The following is a 27,606-nucleotide window of genomic DNA, read 5'->3' as shown; positions in this document are numbered from 1 at the left end:
GCCAGTGCCAACATAATAAAAACAGGTTGCAAAACCTTACCCAGCCCTGTCAGCCACTCAAACGCACATCCCTATGTATTTTAGACATCTTCATCTTCTCTTCATGTTGGCTGCTCTGGGTTGAATGCTGGGAAACTGCCTGGATAGGTCATCTGATACTGCATCACTCCAATTGGTGTATTATTGGCCAGTGCAATTGGTGTATTATTGGCCATGCCTCCAATTGCATGCAGTCTCTAACTATCACAAGGGAGTTTAAGCTCATAGATGGCTCACATCTGGTATGTCCCAGACAGTCCCTGCATTTCCAGGGGAGGACTGCAAATCTGGTGAGTTTGGATCAGAACTCTGGAGCTGTGTTTCCCCTGCCTACCTTTACTGTACATCACTGCTGTCATGTGAGGCTGAAGCAGCTTTCACTGAGTTTGGGAGGCAGATTCATAATCCATGTGTTTCACCACTGTCCTCATGGCTGCTGTTCTGCTCGAGTTGGGTGGCACCTCTTCAAACTGTTCCCACAGAATGCATGAACAGATTTCATGATCATGCCCTGCCATTATATGGAGAAAGGGTGCCGAGCAGAGGTTCTGGGAAGCAGAACTGCAGATAGCCAGGCCTCTGAGTATTTCCGCTTACACCAAATACATTAACATACATATATATACTATAATAGCCTAGTTAAACACCCATCATTTATACAACACATAAACAAAACATGAACACAAAAAGAACATACTACACCTATAGTTTTATAGTCATATAGCAGCTTTCTATGTGTTGTGATGTTTGCTTTTGATCTGGAATCAAACATCTTATACATGAGTCACTGGTCCGCAGTCTAATGTAAGCAGTCTGTACTCTGTGCCCTCTTCATGTGACATTTTGGTTATTTATATTGGAGCATTTAGTGTCAAGTATGGAACATAGTTAAATGGATGCTTAAAATATGTATTGGTACACAAGGTTATCTAGATACTGGGTTATGCAATATAATTTAACTACAAGGGTGTACGATAACATCTGTATGAGTTAAATTAAAAATAATACTGTAGGTGGGACCCCAGAACGTAAGTCTGAGGCTCTGAAATAAGCAGCTGTCATCACATCACATGCAGCTGACCACTTACTATATAGCAATATGGCAGTGCCTTGTGACTGAGTCTGGAATCCATGTCCTAAATGTACTTGACTTACAATTTAGGGACCACTTTCTTACCCCAAAATTTAAGAAAGAAATGTCCCGGACATGTTCCTACTATTGCCTGCTATCACAGTACAATAATCATGTCTCTTAAGATGAATTACGATTTCTGCACTGCTCTGCAAAACAATGGTTTATTATGATCCTTTCTAGGTATACCTTCAATCTATGTAATCCCTGCTCATCTAAGGTACTGGTCCTTTACATCAGTGGTTCCCAAACTCTGTCCTCAAATACCCCCAACAAGTCACCCTTTTCAGGTCACATGCAAGGTACACAGGTGTACTCATTACTCACTGACAGATGTGAACTGTTGACTCACTTACAGGTGTGAACTGTTGGGGGTACTCGAGGACCCAGGTTGGGAACCTCTGGTCTACATATTGAGCCACATAGATGGTCCAAAGAATTATTTCCTCTGTGGAGACACTATTTAACTTCATAAATTGTCTTTTGTAAAGTCAAAAATAGTACAACATGTGCATAACAAATGATCATTTGCCAGCACTGTATAACCAGCACACAAGGCTCCTCCCCTCATCTATAAGAAATGATGTTTGGTACATTTCCAAATTAAAAGATACCCCATGAGTGTAACCTGAATGCAATTCAACTTGTTGCTTTAAACCGTTTTACCTGGAGATTAGTGGTTCTCATAAAATACAATTATGGTAACTCATAATGCATTCCTAATACTGAAATGTAATAACAGTGATAGATTTTGTCTTTTGTGCCTTTTCCTCTGTGTGCATTTCCCTACTGCTGTAGACACTTGCTCCCTTCTCACGCTCCTCTGGCTGGCTGACTCTGTTTAATATTTATATGCCATTTTATTACTTTTGAAGGCTGAGGAGGAAGAAATTGAACAGCTTGATTTCGGATGAAGTTCAATTTCTTTTAGCTTCATTTCCTCCTATGCATTCTCAGAAAGGAGGCACAGATTAAGGATTATGATATTATTTTGTTTAAAAAAATACGTTCTGCATAAACTGTGGAACTTCTCAGTAAAGTTCTAATTCAGTCATTGTTTGTAATACCCACACATGCACAAGGAAAACGTTTTTTCTTTGGTAAGAAACAAGGTATTTGAGGTTATTGAAGAAAGTGCATATTTTTTTCTGGCCCACAGTGCAAATGCTGGTTTCAGTAGCCCTGTCTACTAGAAAACACATGGATTGGTCATTTTGGATACATCTGCAGTTGTATAGATCATCTTTTGTCATTTATATAGAACATGCATTTGGAGTTGATCCAGTCATAATATCACATAATGCTACATAATGTACCAACCAAATACATATAAACCAGTGAAATGAATATATTCAACACACAAAAGTGATACATGTCATAAAGTTTAATAAAGTTCAATATTGGTCACCTGAATAATATAACATATAAATGACTAAGCCTTCTCGAAGCAAACGTTTCAGAAGCTAGTCTGCTACTTTCTGTGTTTGTGCATGTGTGAGAAAGAGATGAAGTTTCACTCTCTGGCAGCAGATGGCAGTGCTTCAGGGACTCACGGACACTAGACATATATATAGATGATATATAGATGATATATAGATGATACTAATTTGACCCCCAAAAAAATGAATAAAGGGTAAAGTCATAAAAGAGTGTTGATGGGATTCTCTGAATTAATCCCACTGTCATTAAAATGTGTCCCCTTCACGATACTTCATTAATTCACACAGATATGTCACGCCAACAAGTTTGATGATAGGATGTTGTACAGTAAACCCCTCTTTACAATATGTTGAACATTCTGGTTTAACCTCCAGTTCTGTACATTTGTTTTGTAATTATCATTTAACATTACTTCTGTTTCATTATCAGTATTCTGTCCCCTTGTGCCTCCTGATTTGCAAGGCATCAGGGACAGTGAAAAGTAGGAAGATACTGTAGGTTGCAATTCTGTTATGCATTCAGCTAAATTATTGTATGGTGTGGACTGTTTCATTTAATAGAAGGTCATGATAGTGCCAATTTCAAATTGGGTGAAGGCACTAGTTGTATAATGTTCGGGTGGTTTGGAGACTAAGATTGAATGTGGGTTTGGGGAAGAGTAGTATGTATTAATTATGATGAATAAGTACTTAGGTTGGAGCTATTTGAGCGGGAAATAGGTTTATTAGTGAAATATGAATACTAAGACATTGTGGCTATTTCCAAATGTTAAGGCAATGATTTTGCATTTATGCAATATTGTTTTTACACTAATGAAGATGATTTGACATCAGTATACTCTGAGGGGGAAATTTACTAAAATGTGTATTCTACTTCACATGTGATGTTGCTATGGGAAACCAATCATATCCTGTCTACTATCTTCTAGAAGGTGCTAAATAAATAAGAAGTAGATTCTGATTGGTTGCACTTAGCAACATCACATGTGAAGTAGAATACACATCTTAGTAAATTTCCCCCTGAGCTTCAAGTGATTAAAAACATCAGCTGAGCGAATCCTTGGCCACTCTGGTAGCCTTTACTTATTTGAATATTAGTAAGACCACCAAGTGTTTATTTGTTTCCCAGGTCTGGGTTTGTTGTAGGGCCTCAACTGCTGAGGGACACAAATGTCATAATTTCCAGAGCGCGGCACATAGCATTGAACTTTTTTCTCTCCTGAATTTGCCGCACTTCCCAGTACTCAGGCTCTCTTCCCCAGTACCCAGGCTCTCTTCCCCACTACCCGGGCTCTCTTCCCCAGTACCCGGGCTCTCTTCCCCATTCTCCGTCTTTGGCATCATTGGATACAAGTAGGGATGCCAATCCCGGGTCATTTTTTTCAATCCCGGGATTCGGGATTTGAATGTCCAATCCCTGGATTGAAATCCCGCTGATTTTGGCCTACAATCCCGGGATCCTGCCGATCCCAATCCTGAGATTGGCCACCCTAGATACAAGTGAAACATGCAGTTTTTCTGAAGATACAGCTTAATAAAAAAACAGAGCAATTTTTGCTAATTCAACACAGAATCTGCAAACTCCAGGGAAAATATACAAACTCCACACATATTGGGATGCCATTCAATCAAGCTAATGTCAAGCACTGTACTGCAGCACTGATAACTTTTGTACCATTGTGTTGACCTTTAATAGCTTGGTACAATCGTTTTTCAAGAAAGGTTCTCTACATTCTTCAGAGGGAGATACTACGTAAACATTAAGAAAGGGAAGCAAACAAAGGTAATAAAGTACAAGTAAACATTTTATAACATACTGTATATGTATGTTAAATAACAAACTAATCACAACTTTCAACATGAAATACAGCAGGTGTTACTGTGACTTCTGTTAGAAAAATGGTTGCTCTAACACTAAATATACCATTTGTAATTTCATTTTCATTGGATAATAATTAAACATTTCTTGTTAGATTGAAATACACATTAAGTCACCATATAAGTTGATGATGTTGACTGGAATCCCAACAGTCTTGTTATACAGCATATGACATACTTAATCATTCAGATACATTTACTAATATGTACTATATGGTGTAGCACATATTTTAGTATTGTACCGAAAAAATTGTTTGCACATATTAATTCTGCATTTCAGGTACAAATGTTTCTAATTTAGAGTCAGATCCTTAATCAGTACAATATAGCTTTATGGTTTAGAAATTGAATAATTGTAAGGCACGGTGAGAAATCACTGTTTTTTGACACACAAATGTCACCACAAGATGGCAGTGTCCAGAATCTAAAATCTAAGCACGGTAAAGAAAAATTTCACCTGATGTAATTTATTATGTTAACTCGTTGAAGTGAATTTGTGAAAATAGGTGTGAAAATTGCAAAAGCAAACATTTTTATTCGTCATAATGACCTGTAATGGTCATCTTATATAGGATATTTAGTCTTTTTTTTTTTTTGCACAACATTTTTTATATGAATTTATATAACAAATGTGAGCCATGCTGCCATTTTTGGCGGATATTTTGTACATCTCAAACAGAGATGTTGGCACTCAAAGGGTTAATATCTTTCTTATTTAAAACTTCAGTATTGTCTTTCTTTTTGCTACATAAATGTAGCACTTTTAAATGGCAAGAACTCACCATATACAGTAGCTTAATTAGAAACTGAACTTAACATTCTGCCATCAAGTTTAATATGGAGATATCTCACATACAGGAAAAAGTGGGAGAAAATTGGGATGTTTTTGGCAGGCCAACAAACAAAGGGCCTGATTCAGACTTGTCCACTAGGCTGCGTATACTCGTAGCCTAGATACCAGGTAAATGCTGCCTGCCGCCCCACCTGCCTCGCCATGTAATGATTTCTCTTCTGTTTGATAATAAGTCAATCAAGACTGACTTTTATTTGGGACAGAGATGGTCGAATTCGGGTGGGTGCTTATGTCATGTGACCCGACTGTGTACGCAGGGGTACGCCCAGTTTTTTCATGTGCGCACCCACCGTTTTGTGAACATATCCATGTAATGCTGGGCGTACCCCTGTGCCCACCCCCTGCAAACCCCTGGCATTCCCTTCCCAGAGCAAAAGGCATGGCGAGTGTGAAACTTGCCAAGGTCATCCGCTCCCAAGGTTTGCGCATGCGCAAACCCCGAAAAATTGGGGACGGGGACTAATGTGGCCCATAACAAACAGGTCTGAATCTGGCCCCCCAGTTAAACTTATTTTAGAACATCAGTTTTCAGGAACTGTCTTTAAAGTCTTTCCCATTGTGTTGTTGCTCCTTAGTTCTGGTTTATAAAGTTTTCTATATTTGAATATTGTAGAGCAGGTATATTTTGATATATTTCATTTATATGTAAATGAATTACCTGTTAAATATAAAAAAGACATGGGTAATAACCAGAGGGACATTCTCAAATGACATTTAGTAGCTTCAGACCGTTGACTGCATAACAAAGCTGCTGGTTAAAAGGCAGCAGTTCATTTAGCACGCCGGAGGTTCAAAATAGATGGGCTGTGACTGGCACTTTTATCAGCTCCAGTGCTATGGAAATATTTGAACGCTATCGCCCTTTCTGTTGATGTTTTATGCAGATAAATACATAACAGCACATAAAAAGGTGTATGCAGCTTATCTGTCCTGTTGTTTTCTTGTAAGTCCATCTATCTGTCACTATTTTTTACAATGGCATTTGATCTATCTTACCTGCAGTATGGGAATGGTATAAAATGGCATTTTTAATTCAGCAGGTGTTGCTGTTTGTTTGTTCGTTTGTGTGTTTATAAATTAATGCATAAAGCTGATACGATTAAATGTTCTCGTTCAGCTGTTGCTCGCAAATAACCTTCAGTAGAGATTTAGAATATAAAAAAAAATGCATCATGACTGGAAACGGGAAGATGACTTGTTATTACCGGCCATTTATATCTTATACTTTACATGTCCAATAACCATTTACATGAAGAACACACTCTACAGTGTGCATCACATACTGTACATAAACCTCGTTTTCTCAGCGGGAGTTTATAGTACTTGTTACATTATGTTGTCTGTAATAATATAAAAGACTAGGCACCTGATAGTGTGCAGGTGTGCTCGCACAAACTTGCTAATAATTCAGGTTTTTATGTGTTCTCCAGAGTTTTCTATGTACATTGTCTCTGGAGTTTTTATTTTCTTGGATATCTCACATACAGGAGAAAGGGCCGGATGTATCAAGCTTCAAAAAATTATAAAATGGAGAGTGGTAAACAAGCAGCCAATCAGCTCTCTCCTGCCATGTTACAGGCTGGGTTTGAGAAGTCACAGGTAGGAGCTGATTGGCTGGTTCTTTATCAATCTCCACTTTATCACTTTTTGAAGCTTGATACATCTGGCCCAATGGGATGGGGGTGATTTATCGCAATTTGGCGAGAGATAAAGTGTAAAGAGATAAAAGGGCCTAATTCAGACCTGATCGCTGTGCTGATAATTTGCAGAGCCATGCGAGCAGGTTATTGCTGACCATTCAGAGTGAAATCCCGCCTGCAAATTGCTTAGCACGAATTGTGAAAATTAGCTGGATTGGCGAATAGCTGCTAATCCGTTTCTCAAGCCGCTCATGATCAAATGATTTTTCCATTTTGTGCAGTCTGTGCGTAGCCCAGGAGCTACTCGGCAGCTGCGATAGAAACAATTGGATCAGGGTTGGATCTGACGTCACATGACTTTCACTCAAACGACTGGGCACACCTGCGTTTTCCCTGACACTCCTAGAAAACAGCCAGTTACCACCCACAAATGCCGGCTTTCTGTCAATCAACTTGCGTCTGGCCAGTGAAAAAAAAATGTGTAAGATTTTATCACAGGAGGGCATTGTGCTTGTGTACTATGGGCCATACACATGCACAGTCTATTGATGATCGCCCAGTCTGTGAATTTGCAGCCATGCAATCAGGCCTGAATTAGGCCCAAAGTACAACACAATCATCTCCTGTCATTTTAAAGGAGCTGATTGGTTGTTACTTTATCTCTCTCCACTTACTCCATGCTGTAATAAATCTTCCCCATGGTATACTACAGTATATTTTATAACTTGACTCACAGGGGAAAAAACTGATTACACATATTAACAATAATACTGTAACTAAAATCTTAGCTCAAAGTTGTTTAGGGATTCCGCCCAACTGGAGCTCAATATTTAAATCCTTGGATACTGTGAATATAAATCAGGAAAGGAGATCCTCACAGAGCAATCAATTTCCAACAAGTACAGTTCCCGTTGGTCTTCTTTAGGGGGTTCGTGAAAAAAGATACCTGTACTCAGATATTAAAAATGTACGTAAAGTTACAAGATAATAAACATTTTGTAGTACCTTCTATACTCTGGCTAGTCGTGTGTATACTCTGGACAAATCTTCAGATTATTTTATGCTTTAAATTGTGTATGTTACATCAGGTGAGCTGATCATTGCAGCCTTCTTTATTCATTGTGCTTAACTTTCTTGATCTTAACTTGGTTCCTCGTTAAAACTTTTTACAGGTGGATGTATTCTACTTTGGAACATATAGTTGCATAAGTAGAAGTGATATTTTGTCTTCAGTCACTGGTCTTTTAGTAAATATGGCATCTGATGGATAGTGAGGGCATTCTATGGCAAGTGGGTGTCTAAGGGCTCTTTTACTATGCTTGTTCTATGTACGAAGCATCTTCCCATTTCCAAGTGGGTTCTATTTCCCACTTTTAACTTTACTTACATCCTGCGGGAACTATGCAGAATATATGAGGGAAATGTAGGTGGTTAGATGCTATCTATGATCTCTATGGACTGGTCATACCTACACAGCTCTGAACACGCCAACACATCACTGATATCACATCCACCGCAGGGCCACCCACTGCCATCTGTAATCATTTTTAGTCCATTTAGACCAGGGGTGGGGAACCTCAGGCCTTGGGGCCGCATACGGCCCCCGTAGCCGTCTGAGTGGCCCTCCCACCGACCAGGCGGCTTTGCCAGGAGTCAAGTAGAGGGGAATTCTCACGAGAGGTCGGTAGTTCTTGCAAGATTCCTCTTAATCAACAGCAACTGGAGACTGTCAGTCGTATTCAGCGGCAGGCGCCGGAGCATGGAACTGCTGCAGCAGGACGATTTGTAAGATACATTTTTACATATGGCCCCCGAAGGATATTTTCCCCATACAAACGGCCCTTGGCACAAAAAAGGTTCCCCACCCCTGATTTAGACCATTGTGACCCTAATATGGCCCTGCAAATGTGTGTGTGTGTGTGTGTGTGTGTGTGTTTATTCCAAAACTTAGTCACTGTTTGGAATACATACAGTAACATGGGTAGCGCCACAATTTAGAATTTCAATGATCTTATTCTCTTGTTTGTAAACAGAATTTCCTATATAGGATGATAATAACAAAGTGAACCCAATAATATAGCATTCTTTGACCATACCAGAAACATTAAACTGCCATAAAGAGTAGGTATTTCCAATCTAATTTCAATATAACTTGGACATATTTATGTATTGGTGTGAGTATACCTTAAAACTTAATTTAAATTAATCTCCCAAATGTATACGGGTATGGGTCATAGGGTCGACAATATGAAAGTCGACATACATTAGGTCAACTACTAAAAGTCAACAGTATTTAGGTTGACATGGCTAAGGTTGACAGGGTCGGAAGGTAGACACAAGCATTAGGTCGACAATGGGAAGATCAGCAGTGAAAAGGTTGAGTTTTTGGAATTTTGAGTCAACATGAAAGTCAACATGGACAGTGTATCCATGGCTCCCTGTGCTCGCCATGCTTCTGGTGCTTTGCTGCGCTCGGCACACTATTATATTCTCTCTCCACTCCCCAGTGGATGGTAGGGTATGAAATAACGCCTGTCGGCACAAGTCGGCTAAAGAAAAAAATGAAAAACTTACATCGACCTATTGACTGTCGACCTTCCCATTTTAGGGTTAACCTGCCAACTCTACTAATTACATGGGCCCGGGCTTGCTGGAGGGGCCCGGTGGGGGCCCTGTTCTGACCCCCCCTTCCCCTCCTTCTCTCTCTGGCAGCAGCAGCAGACAACGTGAGAGCTCATGCTGAGCCTGCTGTCAGCACAGCACATGTTGTCGGTGTCTGCTGCTGCTGCGGAGGCAGGTGGGCAATAACACCCCCCTCGACTTTAGAGGGGTTTTTCACCCACCTTAAACATTTTGGGGTTTGGTAGGCGCCTTTCCACGATTACGCCACGCACCCAAAATTTTACCAAGGCCCGTCATACCTCTCGACTGCTGGGCTGGGCTCCTGCAAGGAAACTTAAGCAGTTTATTATGCCTGCCCCACTAGCCTTCCCCTTCTTGGAGTCCCTGTCCTTTAATATGATTCTTGTCGCTTGAACAATGGCTGGTCCAAGCAGTTCAACCTGTAGATAAGTGCAATGTATGCATTTTAACTATATACTACTCATGTTATTTTATTTATATTATTTACTGAATTTTATATATATATATATATATATATATATATATATATATATATATTCCATTCAGACAGTGTCTTTACTTCATATTTAATCAATTTTAGTTGTACACAACATGTAAGACTAATAACAGACATTTTACAATGAAACATTTCCTGTCATTCAACAAGAACAAAATATCCTGTCTTACAAATTTTACTCTTGTCACTTCCAGGCTTTTCTAGCTCAAACATTTTCATTATACTAGCTTGGCACAATTAGTCATTTTACCTGCATTTAGAAAAGGATGCAGCATAAAAAAAATAACATCCTCTCTTTGATGCAAAGATTTTATAATGCATAGATATTCAACAAAGTAATTACAAAGAGGAAATATCTTAAAGTACAACATGCCAGCCTTTGGTTTTCTTATGACTGTGGCATTAGTGATTTCCTAAAAGGTTTTTGTATGGTATGACAATCATAGTATTGTTTTGGAGCATTTATGATTGTGTGCTTTTCGAAGCTTTAGATTAGAACTTTTGTTGCGCATTATACATATATATATATAGTACTTGTTTCCTAGCATGGCGCCCACATTTACGTACGGTACAGTACAGATACAGAGGCGTAACTAATATTGTGGCGCCCCCCCCGCCAAAAAATTACCTTACCCCGCCGCATGCCGCCGCTGGCCCCGCATTCAGTCCGGCACCGCAGATAGCCTCCGGGCTCCGTCTCCTGCAGTAATGAAAAATGACACGACAAAATGGCTGCCCCCGTACAGCAGACAGTTTTTTTAGGGATGTTAGAGGAGGCGGCGGCCTCCTCTAGCATCCTTAAAAAATGTCTGCTATTAGGGGGCAGCCATTTTGTCTTGTCATTTTTCATTACTGCAGGAGACGGAGCCCGGAGGCTATCTGCGGTGCCGGACTGAATGCGGCGGCGGCATGCGGAGGGGTAAGGGGGGGTCTGACCAGAGTGCCCGGGCAGCCGCGGTGGCTGCCTTACGGTAGCTACGCCTCTGTACAGATATCACATCGCATGCCGCGTTATAGTGACATGCGATGCATGCGATGCGATGAGATGCGATTTCAGTACCGTACATGTTCCCGCTCACTGACTTTCCCGCCCCCTTTTGGATTCTGTCAGAAATTACTCTGAGGTGATTTTCTGTGACTACTGGATGCATCACTCAGAGCTCCTGCTGTTGTATTGATATATGCTATTAAATTGGTATTAAATATTGCTATGGCAGCATTATTGGATATCTTCACATTGCCTCAGTCCGAGGAGGAGATGATTAAGTTCTTTCAGGACTATGGACTTCTCCCAGTCGCCGCGAATTGTGCAAATGGCCACACGATGCGCCTTGCAGTTAAGGAGGCGATGTGGCGGTGCCACATGAAGGCGCGCCGACTTAAGGTCAGTTTGCGAGCGGCGCAATGGTTCCCTGGCTGCCGGTTAGCGTTTCTCACGTTGGTAAAGTTCCTGTACTCATGGGCACAGGAGATGACGTCTGTGGAGTATTGTGCGCAGCAGCTCCACATCTCCAAGAAGACCACAGTGCTGTACAACCTCTGGGTCAGGGAGGCATGTGCCCTAGATGTCATGGCGCAGCCACAGCGACACATCGGTGGGCCAGGGATGATCGTGGAATGCGATGAGACATTGTTTGTCAAAAGAAAAAATAATGCCGGAAGACTTTTACCACAACAGTGGTCCTTTGGCGGTATATGCCGGGAAACTGGACAATGTTTTTTGGAAAAGGTGGCCACCCGGGATACGGCCACATTGATGAACTGCATCATGCAGAATGTAGATGCAGGCACAAATGTGTACACCGACTGCTGGAGGGCATATAGCTATGAACAATTAGAACAGGCTGGCTACCACCATTTCACTGTAAATCGCAGATATAACTTTATTGATCCAGCAACAGGTGTTCACACACAAACTGTCGAGAGGTTGTGGGGCCAATTGAAATGGCGCAACAAGCGCCAAAGAGGAACAGCCAGGCATCACCTTGAATTTTACCTCATAGAATTTATGTGGCGAAAGCCTCTGGGAGCTGAGGATCCTTTCAAAAGGATTCTGGAAGCACGGAAACTGCTCCCAAAGGACGAATTTGTGTGAATGTTTTCTTAATGTTATCTTTTCTTGTTCTAATAAATTATCAATCATTCTTGTAATCGATGTTATTAATTATTTATGATTATTTAATGATTATTTAATTCTTTAAGTAAATATCAGTTTAACATTAACACATGTCGTCATTATTTTGTCAGTTATATGATAATGCAGGTGTGAAAGTGTTCCTAAAACACCTCCACTATCCACGCCACCCTGAAGCGTGGCGAGCGCAGCGGAACGTGTCCTCCAACCTTTTCATACCCCCATTATCCACGTCGGCGTGGTGAGCGCAGCGAGCCCGCGAGGGGACGCGGAATACATGTAAAGTAATCTGCGCTCACCACGCTTTGGGCTCATTGGCTCGCTGCGCTCGCCACACTATCTAAAATCAACTCCATGCCGATGTGGATAGTGGGGGTATGAAGAGGACGGCGGACGCAGGGCTCGCTGCGCTTGCCACACTTTGGGGTGGCGTGGATACTGGGGGTGATGCAATAAAATGCCAGAGGTCCTTACAATTTTAAGCACCCGTCACATGCTATACTATCACAAATAACATATTGCATCACATGGCATAGTAAGCACCCATCACATCTCATGGCATGGGTGCTTATACAATCAAATATCGCATCGCATTTGGTGCCATGCGATCCTATGCGATATTTAATTGTATAATCACTCCTGTGCACTTAACATGGACATCGCATTGCATCGCACAGCACTATACACGGTACAAGATGCAATGCGATTTCCCTACACAGAATAGCCCACTAAGCTATTTGCTTAGTGGGCACCATTCTAGGAAACAAGTACCATATATATATTTTTGCGGGGGGGGGGGGGGGGGGTAATATAAAGTTGCTCAATCTTGTTTCAGTTTATTTCATAAAGCTTTATTCATATCATTGCTAATGTCCTTCTATTAGTTTTAAGATGGTGGTATAATTCAGAAGCAATCTAAGCGGATTTTCTAATGTTGTGAAATGAGTGTATATCAGAATATATGTAGGGAAACACGTGAATATATAGCACAGTTATATATATGTTTCCAGCTCAGTACCACTAATATTTGTGGGCAGTGGTATCACACCAGGGCTGCACATGAGTGTCACACACGTACATGCCAAGCATATTGAAACCAATGGCATCCACACAGGCATAGGTGCCGATTTATGTTTTTGCTGGTGGGTGCTCAAGCCAAAAACATAGGGGAGTGACTTCATGGGGAAGGGGCGTGGCCACAAAATAATAACAATTTATATTATGCAGCACAGTTGTCTCCAATATACAAATTACGGCAGCAGTGCCAAATACATAAATGCCCCCACAGTGCCAGATACATAAATGCCCCCCACAGTGCCAAATACATAAATGCCCCCCACAGTGCCAAATACATAAATGCCCCCACAGTGCCAGGTACATAAATGCCCCCACAGTGCAGGTACATAAATGCCCCCCACAGTGCCAAATACATAAATGCCCCCACAGTGCCAGGTACATAAATGCTACCACACTGCCTAATACATAAATGCCCCCACAGTGCCAAATACATAAATGCCCCCACAGTGCCAAATACATAAATGCCCCCACAGTGCAGGTACATAAATGCCCCCCACAGTACCTGTGCCAGCGATGAGGGAGGGGGAGGGTGGTGGGACACGGGCGGGTGGGCTGCTGCTGAGATACTCTGTCAGTGCGCGCTATGCGTGCTGTGCTACACCGGCGCCTGATTCAGATGCACAGGCTGGCCTGCCCCACGTCTGAGTATGACTCCGAGGATGGAATACACTCTTTCCGCTGTCCCGGCATACTGTTTACCAGGCAGCGGGTCCGGCGATGCGGGTTCTGCAGCCGCAAATTAGCAAATTAGTACGGTGAAAATTCAGGCCCGTGGGTGCTCATCAATTTCCGTAGGTGCTCAGGCCCTTGAGCATCCACAGAATTGGCGCCTATGCACACAGGTGAGTGATGTATATATTCCATTTGTTTTAGTATTGTTTTTGCCTACATTCAATTTTGTGCCGCCCAAGTGAGGCCACTTCTATCCCTTTTTTAATGGACACTTTTATTTCTCAATCCACCCCTGACTACACCCCTCACTATTAGTGACACTCCTGTTTACACTACAGCAGGCATGTATCAAGCGTAGCAGTGTGTATTATTATGCATCATGTAATGTAGAGAGCAGTGGTGACAGTGTTGGTGGTAAATACTAACATTACTGTACTAAAGGGCTCCAGTGACGACCAGGATTATTTGAAAAAAGTGTAATATTCAGTTAAAATTTTTAGTAAATATAACTTTTAATTATAATTAATTATAAACTTGTTTTCCCTTTTATATTTTTGTTAAGGAGCTTACTTTTATGCAGTAATTCAAATGAAAAAGTTAGTAATACAAATAAATGACTTCAATATACAGTAGCTGCTAACATTGCTGACAGTCATTTTATTATCATTATCATCATTGTGTATTGTTGCATCAGCCCTCTTTGGCATCCAGATATATACTTACTAAAAGGTGTCTCTGGGGATGCATCCACATAACCTAATGGTGTAAAGGATGCAGCTCAATGGAATTCTAACATTTAATACATTCATGGTGTGTATAAGCAGCAAGGAAATATATATATCATACACACACGAAAAGATGTACATAAACCTTTGTATAAATGTACTTTTGCAAATGTAAGTGAAATATAGCACCACTGCAATATCAACTTTCCAATACTCATGTGTACTTTAGTCTTTGAATCAATGAGAGAAGATTCACTTACAATCTATTTTCTTCTACTTACCATAGAGTCTAGTTGTATGGATAAATCTAGCTATAAATTATGGTTATATACTGTGTATATGGTTATATACTGTGAACCGATACAGGGTAAGCAGTTATTTTTTGTGATCCCATACCAGCTTAGAGGTTATGTACTGTGATCCCATAACGACTGAGAGGTTATGTACTGTGATCCCATACCAGCTGAGAGGTTATGTACTGTGATCCCATACCAGCTGAGAGGTTATGTACTGTGATCCCATACCGACTGAGAGGTTATGTACTGTGATCCCATAATGGCTGAGAGGTTGTGTACTGTGATCCCATACCAGCTGAGAGGTTATGTACTGTGATCCCATACCAGCTTAGAGGTTATGTACTGTGATCCCATACCAGCTTAGAGGTTATGTACTGTGATCCCATACCAGCTTAGAGGTTATGTACTGTGATCCCATACCGACTGAGAGGTTATGTACTGTGATCCCATACCAGCTGAGAGGTTATGTACTGTGATCCCATAATGGCTGAGAGGTTATGTACTGTGATCCCATACCAGCTTAGAGGTTATGTACTGTGATCCCATACCAGGTTAGAGGTTATGTACTGTGATCCCATAAAGTCTGAGAGGTTATGTACTGTGATCCCATAGCAGCTGAGAGATTATGTACTGTGATCCCATACCGGCTGAGAGGTTATGTACTGTGATCCCATAAAGGCTGAAAGGTTATGTACTGTGATCCCATACCGGCTGAGAGGTTATGTACTGTGATCCCATATACTGTAGGTTGAGAAGTTATGTACTGTGATCTTATACTGCCTGAGAGGTTATGTACAAGGCCATCTCCTCCAATGGATCAGTGGGCAGTACCCTATTATTTAAAGGGCCAGTTTCTGATAAACATTCCCATCCCTAGCCAGTTGGACTAACAGTTTATAGGTTGCCTTATTGTGGCATCATATGAATTAGGGGTACTATTGTGTGACTACCCCTTTCTTAGTTAGTCCAAGCTCCTGTCCATAATCCAGTTGTGGGGGAAGGACACCATTCGCTCTTTCTGGCACAGGGCACAAAAATATCTTATAGGGGCATTGTAAGAGAGGAGGAGACCTGTGTGCAGGCTCCTCCATCCAGGCCCCCTCCTCTCTGCTGACAGCAGCACAGCGCTACAGCATCTGAGTACTAGAGGTAATTCTGTGTTACTTGCTGTGCATTAAATCATACAGCAGTTTTAAGCATAAACACAACCAAAACCAAAGTTCAAATTACTTTATTTAAAATACTTTTCCAAACACTAATAAACCTACTGTACAGATGGAGTGGGTCTTATCTGTGCAGGCGCTGGCGATTCTATTGCCAGACCCCGCCAGCCACCAACCGTCGCCAGCTGTCGGAAGGGGGCACCCGCGCACGAGATGCTCGCGCGCTGCGTTCCGATGGAGCTCCCCCTGGGTCTCCGCCACCTCGCCGCCCTGTTCCGACACTTGCCCCACCTCCCCGCAACCCCCCCTAATCCTGCCCATCTCCCTGAAGCGGAGACGGCCAGGGTCCCGCCGCCCAGCCACCGAGAGACTGGGACGCGCGTGTGCATGAGATGCACGTGCATCCCAGTCTGATGGAGCCCCTCTCCGCCGGCGCTCCCCAGCGGGGACATTCTGGCGAGCACCTGACAAAGACGAGAGGGGCTCCATCTGTATGTACAGCATATAAAGGTTTAAATACAGTACATAATAAAGACTAATTATACTAGAGATAGTAGTAATCTATAAGTAACTTTCTATTTACAGTATAACGGAATTGTAAAGAAAGACACTGCAGGGATTCACTTTAGACTCTATGAATGACAATTCAAAAGGAAATAGCTTGTACCTAGCTAGATAATAGGATATTGGTACTACCACAGGGTACCATCAGACCTTATTTTTTGTACCTACTAGCATCATCCTGCATCGCTAATACTTGACTGTAACTGAGACCCTGATGACTACAATGCTGTGTCTTGGAGCCATGCAATTCTGGTCCTGGCCAAAGGACTAATACTGTATACACAGTATTCACACTGCACTTACATCCTTTACAGTGAGGTGCCAGGTCTCCACTACAAGTCACAGCCACTGTAAATTGGATTGAATCAAAAACAGCTCAGACACTGAACGGAAATTATCTGACAAAAACAAATTAACAATTACTGCTCATTGCATGGACATGAATGATAATTGTTCACAGCCTGAAACAGGCTGAATAACAGTCTAGATAGTTTGTTTTGGTTATAAATCCTGCCCGGCATTAATTCAAAAGCAAACCATGAATGGAAATTGCCTTTATACAGCTTTCACATTCCTACTAATTGGACACTGTCCCACTGTCCCACCCACGGGTCACAGCGTCTCGTGGGCTGGGGTGGCAGGTTGGTAGAGCCTGTAATCACTTCTGCTGGTGATCACTGAATAGATAATGTGTGCATGAGCAAAGAGGAGAGCTGATGCTGCTCGTGGAGTGCTTGGAAGACCCACAAAATGGAGAACATTGAGAATCATGATTCAAGGCCCTCCATTTCAATACAGAGGAATGGATAGCCACTAGTAAGGCATTTGAATGGCATTGGCAGTTCCCTAAAGTGGAGGAGCCATAGATGGGAAGCACATTCACATTACCCCACCTGCCAACAGCGGATTTTTGCTACTATAACTACAAAAGGTGCTTCATCATCGTTCTAATGGCAGTGGTAAATGCTAACTACGAGTTTATCTTTGTAGATGTGGGCAAGAATGGGCATGCTTTGGATGGTGGCTTATTTTAAAATACTGTTTTCTATGACCAGCTCACCACTCAATCCACTTACGGGTGGACAAGATGTTTTCTGTGACCAGCTCACCACTCAATCCACTTGATGGTGGACAAGATTGACTGGGGTGTTCTACACAACTTTCTGCACAGAAAATCCACCCAGCAAAGGACAGCTGCACAGCCGGAAGTGGAAGATAAAGTGGACCCACCCTACACACTACATATAATCTCTCTGCTACATCCCCTCTCTCTGCTACTACCCTCCCTCCCTTATTAAGTACTAGTTTAAATGATAAATACTTCTATTATGTCTCTGCTTATGGAAATGGTCTCTGCTGTATAATGCAGATCCTCTGGCTGTCCACCGCACTCTTCAGTCTCTGCCATAAGCACAAGCAAAGGTCTGATAGGTTTTTGGTGGACTGTGAAGAGCAAATCATTGTAGTACCATAGATTTGTTTGATAAATGTAGTCAGCGCCAGCTCCAGACCTCTGGGAATTATTTAATTTGTTATTTTGATCTTAAAAAACAGTTCTGATGTTCAACCTGAATCGGAACTAATCAATGGAGGCTATGTCATGATAAGGTGTGCTGAACCTGACGAGTTCCTCCAATGCTGCAATCCGCTTTTGTTTGTCGGCATAGTCCCTGGACAGTGACGTAACTATACATTTTGCTCCCCCCTGCCAAAAAGTTTGTGCCCCCCCCAGGCTCCTCTCCTCCCCAGACTGTGACGTGAGGACGTCATGCGCATAACGGAGAAGCTGAAGCAGGATAAGAGAGACCAACAGACACTGCTGCTTCCCTTGGCTCTGACACATCCCAGGCCGCCCTAGCACGCCCATCCTCTACACAGTAGCCAAAAGCCAGCTTTGTGTACAGTCAATTGAATCAGTGGGGGGGGGATTTGTCGTCTCTGCCATGGCTCGGCTCCGTTGCTCAGCCAATGGGCAGCGGCAGGCAGCAGCATGACAGTGCGTCGAGCCGGTGCCGGCGCCCACACAGATCCCACTGCGGCTTGCTCCCCCAAGCAGCAGCTGGGGCTGCCTTACAGTAGTTACGCCACTGTCCCTGGACTTAACCCTCCACAAACATTCATTATCTCTGTATATGTCAATAAATCATTGAATAAATTCTTGAGTGACATTTCTAAAGTAGTCAATTATTTAATAAGTATGTAATTGCCTACTGTATGTGTAGAATCAAGGAGTGGTACATAAAGGGACACAAAACCCTAATTGCATGTACAGATGGAGCGCCTTTCATTCAACCTGGGATGGGTGGGAAGCTCTGTCGGAAGGGAAAAATACAAATAGATGCATATAGATGCATATAGTAAACATTAGTGGCCAGTGGACATTGGTGGAAGCACAATACATACTTTTGGTTGCTTGTATCTGGATTGGGTGTTCTGTAGCTGCTCCAATTACGTGTTCCTTTCCTCTCAAGTTATGGTGCTGCATAGAGAAAAACATGAGTATTGTAATCAAGTTAAGAGTACCAGTTATAAAAAAAGTCATTGGAGAATGTGATGTTATCAAGCAATTACAAACAGAAAGCTTGGACACTTATGTGTCCTGAGGCCTACAATCTGCTCAGACCCATGGGTTGTCCACACAATTTGTATATAATGAAGATGTCTTTTCCTATTGATCAGCTTGTACTTTACATAGTGTAGTCCTTAGTTTTATTTTTAATCAATTGCTATAATTGTAGCACTAGTAATAAATCAATGCTCCGTTGAAAGCGAGATAGACATATGGAAATTCGTTCTGGTAGAAATACATGAAAAGAGATGTACGATTTCTGCTAACTGATATATTCACAGATCACATAGAAGACTTAATACTAAGAATTAATTACATATAAAAACTGTACAAAGTCACTGAATTTAAAGAAATGTTTCAAGGCAGGGAATCAGGTTGTGGCACATTAAGTAAATGATGGTCCATGGGTGGCATATTCATCTGAACAGAGCTCGTCTTAGACAGCCGTATTAATAAGAATTATATTGCACATAAGAAATTACGGATTTACATTTCCTCCTGCTGGGATAAAGCAACATTTTCTTGATATGCAGTTGTTGAGTCACCGAAGAAATTTCTGGTCTATATTTGAATATTTATTGCAAGCAATAATTACTGTATTATGCAATTGTAAACCATGCTAGAAAAGCTTGTGATCATATATATTAGATGTACAGTAAGTACAGTCTACAGAATGGCTGTTTAATTATAAATGATACTTTATCACCTATTTCTCGATATTTTTGACTTGTTTTGTTAAATGCAAAGTATAAAGAGTGATGATACAAAAAATAGAACAGACTTGTACATCTTTAGTCAGAGAACGAAAAAATATACAGTATATAAGCACATATAGAATTTGGTGCAAAGTTACCGTCAGTATAATGACCATCGGGATCCAGGCTGTGGGCGGGTCATCCGGCAATCGAATGACACAGCTAAACTGTTTATACTGCCCCTTAATTGAGGTCATTTACAGGATAGACCCTTAAACAGGGTCCTTTCCAGGATTAACCCTGCAAGCTGGCCAGGTTGGACTCCTGGGTCAAGATATATCTACCAACAGATATAGCTTACAGACAGCTAGCCAACCCACTCCTACCTGTCATGCCACAGACTGTGTTTGAAAAATGTCAGGCAGGAGCTGATTGGTTGGTTGTTTATCACTCTCCATTTTATCACTTTTGATGCTTAGTGCATATGGCCCAGAATTAGACATGCCAACGCAGTCAGTATCCCAACAACCAACTTTTTCTAAACTGACTTGTTCATACTTTACCATCCCAGTGGTGCCGATCACATGCCCGAAGCATGGCAAGAGCAGCAAGCCATGCAAGGGGAAGCAGTACACTTATACGATTCATGTACACATATTGATTTTCCATGTCAACATTTTACTTGTGTCGTTACTTTTGTCAATGTCTAACTAATGTATGTCTAACTTTTGTCAAGGTCTAACTAATGCATCTCTGACTTTTGTCAATGTCCAACTAATGTATGTCTAACTTTTGTCAATGTCTAACTAATGCATGTCTGACTTTTGTCACTGTCTAACTAATGTATGTCTAACATAATGCATGTCTAACTTTTGTCAATATCTAACTAATGCATGTCTAATGTTTGTCAATGTCTAACTAATGTAGGTCTAACTTTTGTCAATGTCTAACTAATGTAGGTCTAACTTTTGTCAGTGTCTAACTCAGTGGTCAGGGAACAGGGGTAAAATACCCCAAAAGGGGGTTAAAATGAAATTCCTGGGGATAATGGACGGTCACGCCGCCGAGACACAGCTGGGCATGCATATTACTCTATATGCATGCCCAGCTGTGTTTCAGCAGCGCAACCTTCCATTACCCCCAGGGATTTCATTTCATTGCATATAGAATCTATATATAGATTTTATATGTATGCCCGTCTGTGTGTTACAATACTATAGTGTACAAGGACCTGACAAAGTGCAGTGTGTCAGGCCCTTGTGTATAACATGCTCCGCCTCCAAGTCCGCCCACTTCTTCAGTAGAGTTGACTAGTTGCTGTGCCAGCTCGGCAGTGCGCAGTCTGTACTGCCGCTGTGGCGACGAGTTTCTTTGCCTGGTTATAGGCTCCTGTCAAGGTATACCCATCTCTAGTCTAGGGGAAAAAAATAACAGACTGTCCCTACAGTATATCATATTGAAATACTGACACTAGTAGTTGCCTGGACGTCACATTATCAATGGCTATACCACACACAGCCTGGCAGACATTGATGATGATTACCATGTACTGTATGGCTGTGTGTGGTACAAATTGTGTACCACACACAGCCATACATGGTAATCATCATCAATTGCTGCCAGGCTGTGTACCAGGATATATAATCTACAGTATTTCTGGGGATACAGTGTGTATTACAATTATATGATTTCCTTCCTTACAAATCAAGAGGGTAACGTCGGCGTATCTAAATATATTTTGGGGTAAAAGATAAAAAAGTTGACGTCCTGACCTCTGGTCTAATTAATGCTGGTTCAACTTTTGTCAATGGTAGGGAAAAATGGCTCTAAATTGCACACCCTCAGTAATGAAAGGTGCCATCTGCTGAGAATAAAATGTTTTACATAAAGAGAGAGGGTGCAAGTGCACTATGTGATCATTACATTACAATATATAATAAGAGGTTGTTAGTATATCATTGACCAGTGATATTGGCCTTCCCACCAATTATCCAGGTCACCTCTTGTCGAGCAGGTCCCTAACACTTTGGGTTCACCACTTGGGGCGCAGGGAACCCCAAAACATGATACAGCTAAGGGAGGACTCCCCATGCCTTCACAATAAATAATAGTGATAGTAAAGTGATAAAGTTATAAGTATGAAGGTCCCTACTATGTGTTTAATGGTAGAGAGTGTGTGAAAAAAATGTGCTTACGTAAATAATGAACAATCATGATATAAAACGTGACTGTGTATTTAAGTAGTGATGCCCTGAGACAGGGCCCCACGCCCAGATGCCAACCCCAAATTTTCTCACACTCTATACAAATAAATAGGACTTACTTGGAATTATGCCTCTGTCTCAGTGCAGTCCATGCTGGTTCCCTGCTTAACAACACAGAGTGCGATGGGCAGGCCAATATCTCTGGCCAATGATATACTAACAATCTCTTATTATATATTGTAATGTAATGATCGCATAGTGCATTTGCACCCTCTCTCTCTGTGCTAACTTTTGTCAATGTCTGACTAATGCATGTCTGATTGTTGGTGTAGACCTGTGTGGATTGGTAGGTGTAGATAGGACCTTTGTTGTTCTGCTGTCATTTGTTGCTGAAGTTCTTCCATAAAGAACACCAAGGACATTGTGGAGTAATATTAGCAACATGCAAAAAAAGAGTAATAAATCTGCACATTATCTATTGTACTAATGTTCTATAGACAGAACAACACAGGCACACACCACTCCCCTGAATCTAGACTAAAATCTGGAACAGATGTTAAACACTTCTTCCACAGTAAAGTTCCATTACAGAGAATCTGACTAGAGAGATATGTTATCCAGTGTATTTAATGAAGACTGCACAGCCATAATTACATTTCTCATTTGCATGGTAAATGCCCTGCTTGCAGCTTGCTTCTTTCTGACTGCATAAAGACTTCATTTGTGAGGCAGAACCGTTTGAAGGAATTGTTAGGACATTTGTTAAGGAAACTGCTCCTCTTTATTCAGCCTCCTGTGGGAAGTAGAATAAATATATAAGGAAATAGATGGAAAGAGAATTAGTGAAGTAATTTCCCTGTCCTTGCTAATGTCACTGTTTCTGCAGTAAGACCCAATGCTCCTGACATCTGAACTCAACATGAGGGTCTAGACAGGGCTGCCAAGAGAAATCCTGGGCCCCGGTACATCAACTTCCAGGGGCCCTCATGGGGGTGACCACAGCATGTTAAGGGCATGTTTAGCCCAAATATACACACAAAAAGACATTCACTTTCCCATATAAATACCCCCACTGTAGTCCCATCTCTCCATCCCCGCCGGGCGCCCGGGTTTGTCCTACCGGAAGTGCTTTGCACCATACTTCCAGAAGGAATAGGAAGTCAGGGCACACTCACGTGCGTTCCACTGATCCCCCTCCACGTTCCACTGGCCGGCAGTATCCAGCTACATCATAAAGGCAGATCCACAGCACCCATTCACTGGGATCTAAAATCGCCTTTTCTGTTACAGCTGGGTGCCATGTATCCCCCTGTCATGAGCTGGGTACTGCCAGACAGTGGAACACAGAGGGGGAGCAGTGGAATGCACGTGAGTGTGCCCTGACTTCCTACTCTGCGTGATAGGGGAAGTAGGGTGCCGAGCAGTTTTGGGTGGATGGACCCGGGCTACAGTGGGGGTATTTATATGGGAAAGTGAATGTCTTTTTGAGTGTATATTTATGCTATATCGCCCTGAGGACGGGGGAGACCCTGCAAGTGCTAGGTGCTAATGCAGTCATTTCTGCATAATTGCTTGTGAGAACTATGTAAAAACCGGACCCGGACTAAACCCTGGACTACCGAACTGGACATCAAAATCTGCAGTCCGGGTCTTGTAGTGTCCGGTACGGGGGGTGTCACGTCCGGGGGGTCCCTGTGATAGCTATCATCAGGGATATGGGGAAGGGGAGATTACAGCCTCCCTGTGTGGTCTGGACCATCCGGTTTTTGCTACATGCCCGGACCATACAGGGAGGCTTTATTCTCCCCCCCCCCCCCCACCAGGCCTCCCCACAGCTCCCAGCCCCTATTTTGGAATGCACTTAAAGGGCGCAAGAAAGACCCAAATATTTGTGGGGACTATGTAAAAACCGGACCCGGACCAGACTCCGGACAGGACATCAAAATCTGCAGTCCGGAGCTTGCAGGGTCCAGTCCGGGGGGTGTCCTGTCCAGGGGGGGGGGGGGGGTGTCCTATCCGGGGGGGGGGGGGGGGGGGGGTCCCTGTGATAGCTATCACCAGGGACATGGGGGAGGGGAGATTACAGCCTCCCCGTGTGGTCCGGACCGTCCGATTTTTGCTACATGCCCGGACCATACAGGGAGGCTTTATTCTACCCCTCCTCCTCTACCTGGTGACGGGTGTCACAGGCAGCCCCCCGGACAGGACACCCCCCGGACCGGACGCTACAAGCTCCAAAATGCAGTTTTGATGTCCGGTCCAGCAGTCCGGGGGTTTTGTCCTGGTCCAGTTTTTACCCATACCCATATTTGTGTGGTATTCCACCATGTACTCCAGTTTCCTTCTATACCCCCACTTCTAAAATCCCACTTCCACCACTGTCGAGAAGAGAGAGACAGAGAGAGACAGAGAGAGACAGACAGAGACAGAGAGACAGAGAGAGAGACAGACAGAGAGAGAGACAGAGAGAGACAGAGAGAGACAGAGAGAGACAGACAGAGAACAATTAAGTATTAAGACAGGCAGGGCATAAAAAAATGAACTTACAGGGCAGGACTCGAAGTCAGCCAGATTCAGGAGCTCCCCCGGCTCCAGCCTCCACTTCATCTTCCCCTGTCACATGCCGCACGTCCTGCACGTGACCTTACGACCTTCCCCTCTCACGTCCAGTGTTGTGTGCAGAGAGTTTATCTATTCTCTGCAGACGCTCCGCAGCATGCCGGCCTCTGTCACTGTCTGCAGATCTGCACACAGTAAGTAAGTGACACAGGCTGCCGCTGCTGACACGCTCTCCCCAGCGCCCGGCCAGCCACCACCCCCCGCGCTGCCGCTGCATTAATTTTTTTTTTTTTTTTTTTTATAAAGTGGGTCTGTGTATCCTCTGGCCCGGGCCCCCCTGATAGGCCCGGGCCCAGGTAAAATGTACCCGCCCCCCCTGCCTCTCGGCGGCCCTGGGTCTAGAACAAGGAAACTGACACTCCTGGGTGTTTGTTCCTCAGTTACAGAGGACTGCTGCGTGCTATGGATGATGGACAGCGAGAGTTCTGTTGTGATGATCAAATCCAATCCCCCCTCTAACCTCTGCATCCTGGGGGCTGACTTTACAGCAGCAGCAGCAGCAACAGTATATATCCGACCGAACACAGAGATGGGCTGTAGCTGTAGGACAGTATCGTTCCTCCTCTGCCCCCTCCTCCTCTTCCTCACATGCTGCCGGTTCTCCCTGTACTAGTCACTATACTATGCCGCTCCTGTCCCTTATACTGTACCTGCTGTGATCCTACTATGACAGCTCACACCTGAGCCTGACTAGTGCCAGTAAGAGGCAGTGCCAGTGCCATTCCTGACTGATGGAGTCATGAGAGAGGCTGCAGTGAGCAGTCACACTACAGGGAGCAGATGCAGAGATCTGAGCACGCAGAGCAGCAGCAGCACTAGGGTAGTACGGGGGATATCATCTGGGCTGTGAAAGCATCAACACGGGTGAGTTTTGTCTGGTAGCTGCTCAGCAGCCTGAGTCTGGTCTAGTTTCTCTCGGTGTACGGAGTGTGCCATGTACAGGACTTCCCAGGTCTTACTGGCCTCCGGGCATTCCTAAAAGTACCCAGGATGTGTCATCCTTTGTAGCACTTAGAGTTATCTCTGATACAGCTGTGTGGTTTCCCTTAGTCATTGGCAGCCTGTTACTTATCTGGCAGCTGTTAGTCCTAGTATAAAATGTCCCCTGGGTGACAGTATACTCACTGGGACACACGTGTGGGCAGTATGTTCCTCTGAGTGAACTTTGAAGACCTCTGGATTCATTTTTTTATATAATCGTTGTACTCTAAATATTGTTATATAGCTATGTTTGCAATTTAACTTATCTTAATATCCTTTATCTGTTTGTTTCCTGTTGCTCCATACTACAGTATGCTGTATCAAATGACAAGTGTTGATTGCTCTGACTTTGTCACTGGTTTCCAATCACTATTAACAAATTAATAAGCGTGTATGTGTGTGAAGGTACATTGTACATTGTATATATATGTAGTAATAACTTGAAAATGGTTGCCTAGTTGGTAGGGAATATAGTGCACATATTTCATCTGACAGGATTTGAATCCAGAGACACTAGTGTGCTGCTAAAGTGTAATATGTGTATGGAGTTCTCATTAGGAGCATGTTACTGCAGTAATGAGACATTTAAACGCTGCTCACTGATAAATCAGAGTATGCTGCGTACTTGGTTTATGTGGCAGATGAGTATAGAAATGCTTTAGCATCTACAGTAATGTATCTTCATTTAGCATTTCAGCTGACAAACAGATAAATATAAATGCCAGTAAAGGCACTGCAGTATCTATGTCACTAAGACAAACAGTCATGGCTGTTGTGCTGGTAAATAGCATTCCAGCAAGTCAGTGCACTGTAAATGTGTGTACTGGAAACATTGCATGTACCTGTGTCAATTTTCCTACTCATATTAATCTCAGTTTACATCACTAGATCTGATACACGGTATAGGAATAAACACAGAATTTCCTGTAGGGCAATTCTATCTGTACTTTTTACCAAAAGCTGAATAGGTCAATATAAAATGTACTTAACCCTTTTGGTTATGTTCACATTTTATGTACCACTGCTCTTAAATACTTCGTAATGTCCCTGAAATGTTTATGCAAATTTTTTCACTTTATTGGAAGCCTGTGAGTACCACCTTTATTTTCCTGTATATGTACACGGAGGCGCAGTCCTCGAGGGAGGGTACCTCAGTACACTACACCCAGTGAGGACCACTGGAGTGCTGGAGCAGAATGGCATGATATATATATATATATATATATATATATATATATACTTTTCCAAAGGATCGGCAATTGCACTCTAAGGTGAACTGCTCTGGGTGCCCTCCTAGATAGACGAATCATAGGTAGTTGCGAGGCGGGCGGCACTCACGGAAATAATCACAAACGCGGATGTGGTATATTTCACCGACAGTTGGGATTCCGACAGTCATTACTCGGAATCTCTGTGCAGTCGGAATCCCGACTGCACAGAGGGGGGAGCGCAATGAAGCACGGTGGCGAGCTGCACTCGCCACCTATTTTATTCTCCCTCTATGGGGGTCGTGGACCCCCACGGGGGAGCAGTCGGGATTCTGACGTCGGAGTAATGACTGTTGGACTGTTGGAATCCTGACTGCCGGGGAGCCGTCCGGCACCCACAAACGCAAGGGTTAAGCTAAACCCTTGCGTTTGTGATTATTTCCGTGAGTGCCGTCCGCCTTGCAACTACCTATGTATATATACTCATCTCCATCCATTCTGAGCTAAGCAAATATTTTCTCCAAGAAACAGGCATCACTCCGGGGCTTTACGTGTAGCAATCAAGTGAAGTTTATTCCT

At 42.9% G+C, this 27,606-nt stretch overlaps 1 protein-coding gene and 1 long non-coding RNA gene across 6 annotated transcripts in view; one reads left to right on the top strand and one right to left on the bottom strand.

The window, feature by feature from the left end:
- The window catches only part of ARHGAP24 (Rho GTPase activating protein 24), a 716,382-nt gene that overhangs the window by 531,801 nt on the left and 156,975 nt on the right, over positions 1–27,606 (top strand). The window contains exon 1 of one of the 5 annotated variants that reach the window (XM_083176544.1): positions 24,718–25,702. The exons of the other annotated variants lie outside the window; for them this stretch is intronic. The gene's annotated coding sequence lies outside the window, so the exon portion shown is untranslated. Of the gene's footprint in view, positions 1–24,717; positions 25,703–27,606 lie in introns of those variants that run through there. 5 annotated transcript variants of the gene reach the window in all.
- Positions 18,959–25,552, bottom strand: LOC146063795 (uncharacterized). The gene is made up of 5 exons (XR_014471675.1): positions 25,299–25,552; positions 24,767–24,963; positions 22,874–23,012; positions 19,155–19,230; positions 18,959–19,063 (listed from the first exon to the last, which is right to left on the bottom strand). It is a non-coding gene; the product is annotated as an uncharacterized LOC146063795 (long non-coding RNA).

The sequence above is a fragment of the Crinia signifera genome, chromosome 1, assembly GCF_055691185.1.
Source record: "Crinia signifera chromosome 1, ASM5569118v1, whole genome shotgun sequence".
NCBI classification, from domain to species: domain Eukaryota; kingdom Metazoa; phylum Chordata; class Amphibia; order Anura; family Myobatrachidae; genus Crinia; species Crinia signifera.
This window is presented reverse-complemented; position numbering and strand designations above follow the sequence as displayed.